Source organism: Nanorana parkeri, unplaced genomic scaffold, assembly GCF_000935625.1.
Source record: "Nanorana parkeri isolate BGI_ZX_2015 unplaced genomic scaffold, ASM93562v1 scaffold146, whole genome shotgun sequence".
Classification (NCBI taxonomy): Eukaryota; Metazoa; Chordata; class Amphibia; order Anura; family Dicroglossidae; genus Nanorana; species Nanorana parkeri.
Window position 1 is genome coordinate 688,759 of NW_017306414.1, and position 6,542 is coordinate 695,300.

The window sequence follows — 6,542 nt, forward strand, 5'->3', positions numbered from 1 at the left end:
AGATAGATAGATAGATAGATAGATAGATAGATAGATAGATAGATAGAGAGAGAGAGAGGGAGGGTGATAGTCCTCTTTTCCCCACCGGGGTCCCCCCACCCCATCAGGGGCAGGAGATATTAACCCCATTGCTTCCCGTGTATATCTCCGGAGGAGATGTCCCTTCTTTCATCACCATCTTTACATCTCTCTCAAGTTTCTAAATTCGACACTACAAGAAAACACCATCCAAGGTGCCCAAAGCTGTGCACATTTATCCATACGGTCCTGCTTGGTCGCCAAGAGTTCCTCCATCTCACAAATGTGCCCCACTTGATGAAGCCATTCCCCTACTGTGGGGACTCTGGTCTCCTTTCACAGTCTTGGTATGAGTGCTCTAGCGGCATTAGTCAAATGTTTCTGCAGGGACTTAGCCGGGAGGTGTAGCAAGAAGACCCCTGGGGAGTACTACATATCCCTGAACAGGATTTTACATATCAGGTCATGCACCCTCCTCCAAAATGGTACAGCGACTGGCGAAAGGCTACGGTAGTTCCAATATTCAAAAATGGATTTAGATGCCATCCGGGGAACTACAGACCGGTTAGCCTTACATTGGTTGTGTGCAAGATGTTAGAGGGTATGATCAAAGACCACTTAGTAGAATTTGTTCGGGATAATGACATAGTAAATGACAACCAGCATGGATTTAGGAAAGACTGTTCCTGTCAGACTAACTTGCTAACTTTTTACGAAGGGGTAAGTAGAGATCTAGATGGAGGGAGGCCAGTGGATGTGGTATATTTGGACTTTGCTAAGGCATTTGACACCTTACCACATACACGTTTACTACACAAGCTATGGGTCTATGGGCATAGATGAAATGGTGTGTACATGGATAGAAAACTGGCTACAGGAACGGGTACAAAGAGTACCGATAAATGGCACCTTCTCGGATTGGGCTAGGGTCATGAGCGGCGTGCCACAGGGGTCAGTACTGGGCCCCATGCTGTTTAACCTTCGCTATAACCAGACGCTATAACATTACAAGAGGATCTGGATAAAATAGGGGAGTGGGCAACTACATGGCAGATGAGGTTTAATGTAGATAAATGTAAGGTTGAGCACTTTGGGGTAAAAATAAGAAAGCGAATTAAACACTAATGGGAGCTCCGCTGTGGAAGTCCGAAAGGGAAACGGATTTGTGGGTCATTGTAGACCACAGACTGAATAATAGCTCACAGTGTCAGGCTGCGGTAAGCTAAGCAAAGCAAGTAGGGTCCTGTCCTGTATTAAGAAGGGAATGTTCAGCAGGGACAAGTCTATAATTTTGCCACTTCACTGCCATAGATCACTGGTTTGGCCTCATCTGGAGTATGCGGTCCAGTTTTGGGCACCAGTGAACAGAAAGGATGTCCTTGAACTGGAAAGAGTCCAGAGGAGGGCGACCAAACTCGGAAAGGGGATAGAGGACCTGAGCTATGAGAACAGGCTACTAAATTTAAATATGTTCTCATTGGAATTAAGGAGATTAAGGGGGGACATGATTTTCATGTAGAAAATGTTTACCGGGGATAGCAACTTTAGCAGCAAACTTTTTACAATTAACTCCATGACAAGGACGAGAGGCCACCACCTAAAATTGGTGGAGAAAAAATGTCAGCACAAGGGGCGTAGGTTTTTTTTCTCAGTTTGATCAGTCAGGGTCTGGAACTCGCTGCCACATGCTGTGATTTCGGCTGAGAGTGTGGCATCATTTAAGTGGCGATTGGACGATTTCCTCAGAGACCGTAATATACAGGGGTACAAGTACTTTTAAGAATGAGAACAGAGACCTATACATACGCACACATCAGTAGGACCATACAAACATACACAATAGGTTGAACTTGATGGACATATGTCTTTATTCAACCTCAAATACTATGTAACTACATATCCAGAAGATGTGCATCAGGGAACTGCTGTCGAACCCACACCGCCAGCAGTCTGCCGGTATCGAGGGGTCCATCTTGTGCAAGATCTCAGGTGTTCTATATTAGCGGGTAAGTATGTTGAAGTTGGTCTCTTGTGCTTTGCTACTCACCGAGCATTTGTGTGCCCCCCTGCAAATCTTTTCCCATGTCTCCTCTGAGATCTGCCGCTCCAGATCTTTTTCCCATCTCTTTCTCAGGGTCACAGCACGAAGGGGCGTTGAGTCTTTCAATAATGCATAGAGCCAAGAGATCAAATGCCTGAAAGGTCTCTCGCCGGCGCAGACCCGTTTGAAAGGTGCCAGAGCTCTGTCAAAGTCCCCTTTCTGGGCAGTCAGATAAGGACGTACCTGGAGGTATTTCCACCATGTTACCTGTTCCCCTCTGGATAGCTCCTGCAAGTCTAGTCTATCCTGAAACTTCTGGTTTCTAAAAAAAATGGTGTGCTCTCAGCAGCTCCTGAGGCACCCATTGATGCAAGAACTCCATTGTAGAGCCCGATGGGAAATCGGAATTGTCTGTTAATGGAGTAAGCGGACTTTCAGGAGTAGTCAGTTGTCTCCTGCATCTGAGATAGAGGCATAATTACAAGCTCTGACCTATGAGAGGGTGTAGCAAAAGGCTAGGCTGTCTGTACTTGTCCGCTATCCATGTGACCGGAGGTCAGTGATTGGGGGGCCCACCCTACCTCCATGGGCACCCACATTTTGTTGGTTCCATTTACATGCCAGTCCACAGTCCTATTTAGGTGGCAGGCCCTGTAGTATCCACATATATCCGGTATATCCAGACCCCCTTGTTCTGATATGCTTTCAAGCAACAGGCATCAACTAGCAATTTGCTAAAATTACAACTAATTTCCAGCTGACACTGTCAATTGGCAATCAATTTGTGTTGCGATGTTGGCAATTGTGATTTTGTAACTTTTAATTCCTTTGTCATGTCGTTTTCCTATTATACTGCCCCACCCCTATATGTAAAATTGTCAGAACTGAACACATTTAGGAGAGTGCAATGTTGGGGGTGCAAAATTTTAGGACACATATTTTTGTCTACAGACAATAGTCCTTTGGCTCAACTGTTATAGCTTCAATCATGGATCAGATAGGACCAGAAGCTATTCATTTGGTAACCTCAGGAGAGAGTTACTTTTATTAAAAGGTGTGATTAGAATTCTAATAAACAGAATACTTGCTGAAGACTGATAGGTCACTTGAGTGCAACTAGTAATGTATAAATCCACAAAGTAAAGTGCAATCCCATAGAAAGATAATGCCACCTGCTACAACAACTTGCAAGGAGGTCATATTTAACGGGTCAAATTGTGTCTGCATATATGGGCGTGTCCACCCATGTTTTAAGTGCTCTGAAGGACTCCTTTGCATAAAGCAGCTTTTGTTGTAATACTGCTGCTCCTTTAAAACAATAGACTATTCTGCCAAAGTCTATGTCCATTTGCTATCAAATTCATTTCTACAAGGAGCCTGAACTTTGCAAATCATCTCGAAATTCTGGTCATGGGACAAGGTGGCACTTGTGGAACATCCACAGCTGGGGTTTACATGTCCCTTGGGAGACTGTATATTGCAGTCTAAACTATTAAACGCATCTGGTTACCCTTTTCTCAACGCTCTGTGTTACACCGGTAATTGATTTATTTAACCAGTTGACATCCACGGTGTTAAACCCCCTTCCCATCCAGGCCATTTTTCAGTATTCAGCGCTGCGGTACTTTAACTGACATTTATTCCGTCATGCAGCGCTGTACTGAAATTAATTTTTTTACCCTTTTTTGGGGACAGATAGAGCTTCCGTTTGGTGGTATTTATTCACCACTGGGGGTTTTATTTTTTAGAGACGGCAACCCGCAGATGCTGCAGTGCCGTCCGTCCGTTTTTTTACTACGGGCGGACGGCAAGAGGTTAAGTCAATAAAATAAATGCCACAAAGCCTCACACAGTTCAGGTTTATGGCAAAACAAGACACTAGTAACAATAAAAGGTCCAAGCTTCATATTTGAAGAATTTCTACTATTGTGTGGTAACCCATGTGCGCCAGGATCACCATTTATGGCCCGATTGACGAAAAATACTACAACAGATTTAAGCATCATCAAGTGTAATGGCCAGGTAGGGATATGCTCACATAAGTCTCCCTGTTCATATTCTTCCTATGCTTGCCTAGGTTTCCTCTGGATACTCCAACTTCCTCCCACATGTTAAAGGCACGTTGGTAGGTTAATTGGCTCCTTTCTAAAATAAGCCTAGTGTGTGTGTGTGTGTGTGTGTGTGTGTAAGATGGGGACCTTAGATTGTAAGCTCCGCGAGTGCAGAGACTGATGTGAATGAATAGTATGTAAAGTGTTGCGTAAATTCTTGGCACTATATAAAAGCCTGTATTAAATAAATTATATGAATAAGTCTTTCATAAGTAGTGAAAAGTACATTCAACCTTCAAAAGAGCTAATTGTCAACCACAGAGGATTAATTTTTTCAGTGTGCAAAAAAGGAAAAAGCAACACATGAGTACCACAAAGGCTGTGTGTAAACTGGCTTTTAACCACTTACTGACCAGGGTGTTAAACCCGCTTCCTGGCCAGGCCATTTTTCAGTATTCAGCGCTGCAGTACTTTGACATTTATTCCATCATGTAACACTGTACTGAAATGAATTTTATACCATTTTTTGGGGACACATAGAGCTTTCTTTTGGTGGTATTTCATCACCACTGGGTTTTTGTTTTTTTTACTATACAATGAAAAACAGTTCAGAAAATTTTGGAAAAAAACACAACTGTTTCCCTACGTTGTTATAAAACATTTATCAGCACCCAATTTCTTGGTAGAATATAAAAGACTGAGTCACGTTGGGTAAATAGACACCAAACATGTCAAGCTTTAAAATTGCTTGCGCCCGCAAAATCGCAAAAAAACTACCTAAAACTACCTACCCAAATGCCTAAAATTGGCCATAGGTGACGCTTTAAAAGCGTTTACCGCCCATCAGTTTAGTGTTATCAGTGATTAATGGCACTAAAATGATTGCTCTCACTGCGACGTTCGTGGCGATATGTAACGTGCCGTAATTGTGGTTCTCGCATGTAGGCGCACCCGACGCGTATTTACGTTTATAACGTGGGGTGGGGGGACGTAAAACGTTTTTTGGGCGTTTTTTTTTACACTTAACTTGAGCCAAAAAAACAATGACAAGTCCTCTTTATGGAGACATCAGGGGTCTCTAAGATCCCTAATTTTACCAAAGAAACTGATAAAGCAGAGATCTGCTTTACTGGCTTCCTCTATGGCTATAGCAGCCAGAGAAATGACAGCTAAAGGCGGAAGTGATCTAATGGCTATTGCTTACGCCTTTAGAAAGAGAAGGAGGTGAGATCAGCGGTGGGGGAATGCTGATCTCTCCTTCTGAGAACAGAGAGCAAATGTTCCGGTGTTCTCGATTCCGGGCTCGCAGGGTTAACAGGCAGCAAAGGGGGGCGGCAGCAAAGGGGGGGGGGGGCTTAATTGTGTATCCTCATCCAAGCCATTGGCCAGCTATAGAGTCGGCCACTTGCTTGCATTTAACTGCCGGGGACGGCTGTTCACATTCCTGGTGGGATTGCGTTCGTGCACGCCCGCTAGGGGTGTTGCATTGCACTTGTGCTAAAAGGAGTAGATAGATGAAGGAAAAAGCTCATATGACAGCTATTTCTCCTTTACAGACCAATCACAGGCTGGGGGCAGGGAGGTTAACTGCAATCGAAAGAAAAGTAAAGTCAATAACCAGGTTCTGCTGTCTGTCAGAGATGCGTAAATAGATGAACAAGAATACAAATTCTTAATCTGGAAAATTAAAGTTTCAACCTCTCATTTAGTGGTTTGCCTGGGGTTCAGCTCTAATATACCTTTTCATTGCAGCAGCACAGACTCTGTACAGCAGGTTGATCCATCCTTCTGTGAATACATTGACATCTGATGAAGCTATCAAGACTGCAAGGCCAAAATTCTCAGAATGATGTTCTAAAGGTACCCATAGATGACATATGCTGAAACTGGCAAGATAGAGCAAGGCTCTCCTGTCAGGACAAGTTATAAAACATGTTCCGACTACTACTGCTACCCCCTGATAAGCCAACCCCAGCCCTCAATGACATTAAAAGCTTGCCCTGAGGTGAAGAAATGCATTAACAAATCTATGTACAGCTTAATTACCGAACTACACAGTTAAGAATCACAAGACTGCAAATCCCAGCAGTGTACAGAACATACACAGATCTGACCTGCTACTGCTAAGTCACAAAGCATCCTGTATGGATCTGCCCCTAAGGGTACAAAGTTTTTTTTCTGCTGCTGCAGCCAAAATCAGTTTATTTCAAGTAAGTCAGACCAGACCAGAGAAAAGGAAAAAAAAGGGGGGGAAAAAGATGAGGGGAAAAGCAGCCGAAAAGGCAGTGGAATCTGTTCCAAATTAGCAAAGGTCTCCTTTCATTTTACTAGCAAGTAATTGGAAGCGGTAAAGAAAAGTGTAACTTATCGGATCTGCGTGTTTATCTTTTCATGAGGACAGCCGGCCGCTAGCGGGTTCCCTCTGGAGCCCT

The 6,542-nt window shown here is 43.7% G+C and overlaps 1 protein-coding gene across 1 annotated transcript in view; it reads right to left on the reverse strand.

The window, feature by feature from the left end:
• FMN1 (formin 1) overlaps positions 1 to 6,542 on the reverse strand; it is a 154,791-nt gene that overhangs the window by 4,596 nt on the left and 143,653 nt on the right. The gene's annotated exons all lie outside the window — the stretch shown is intronic.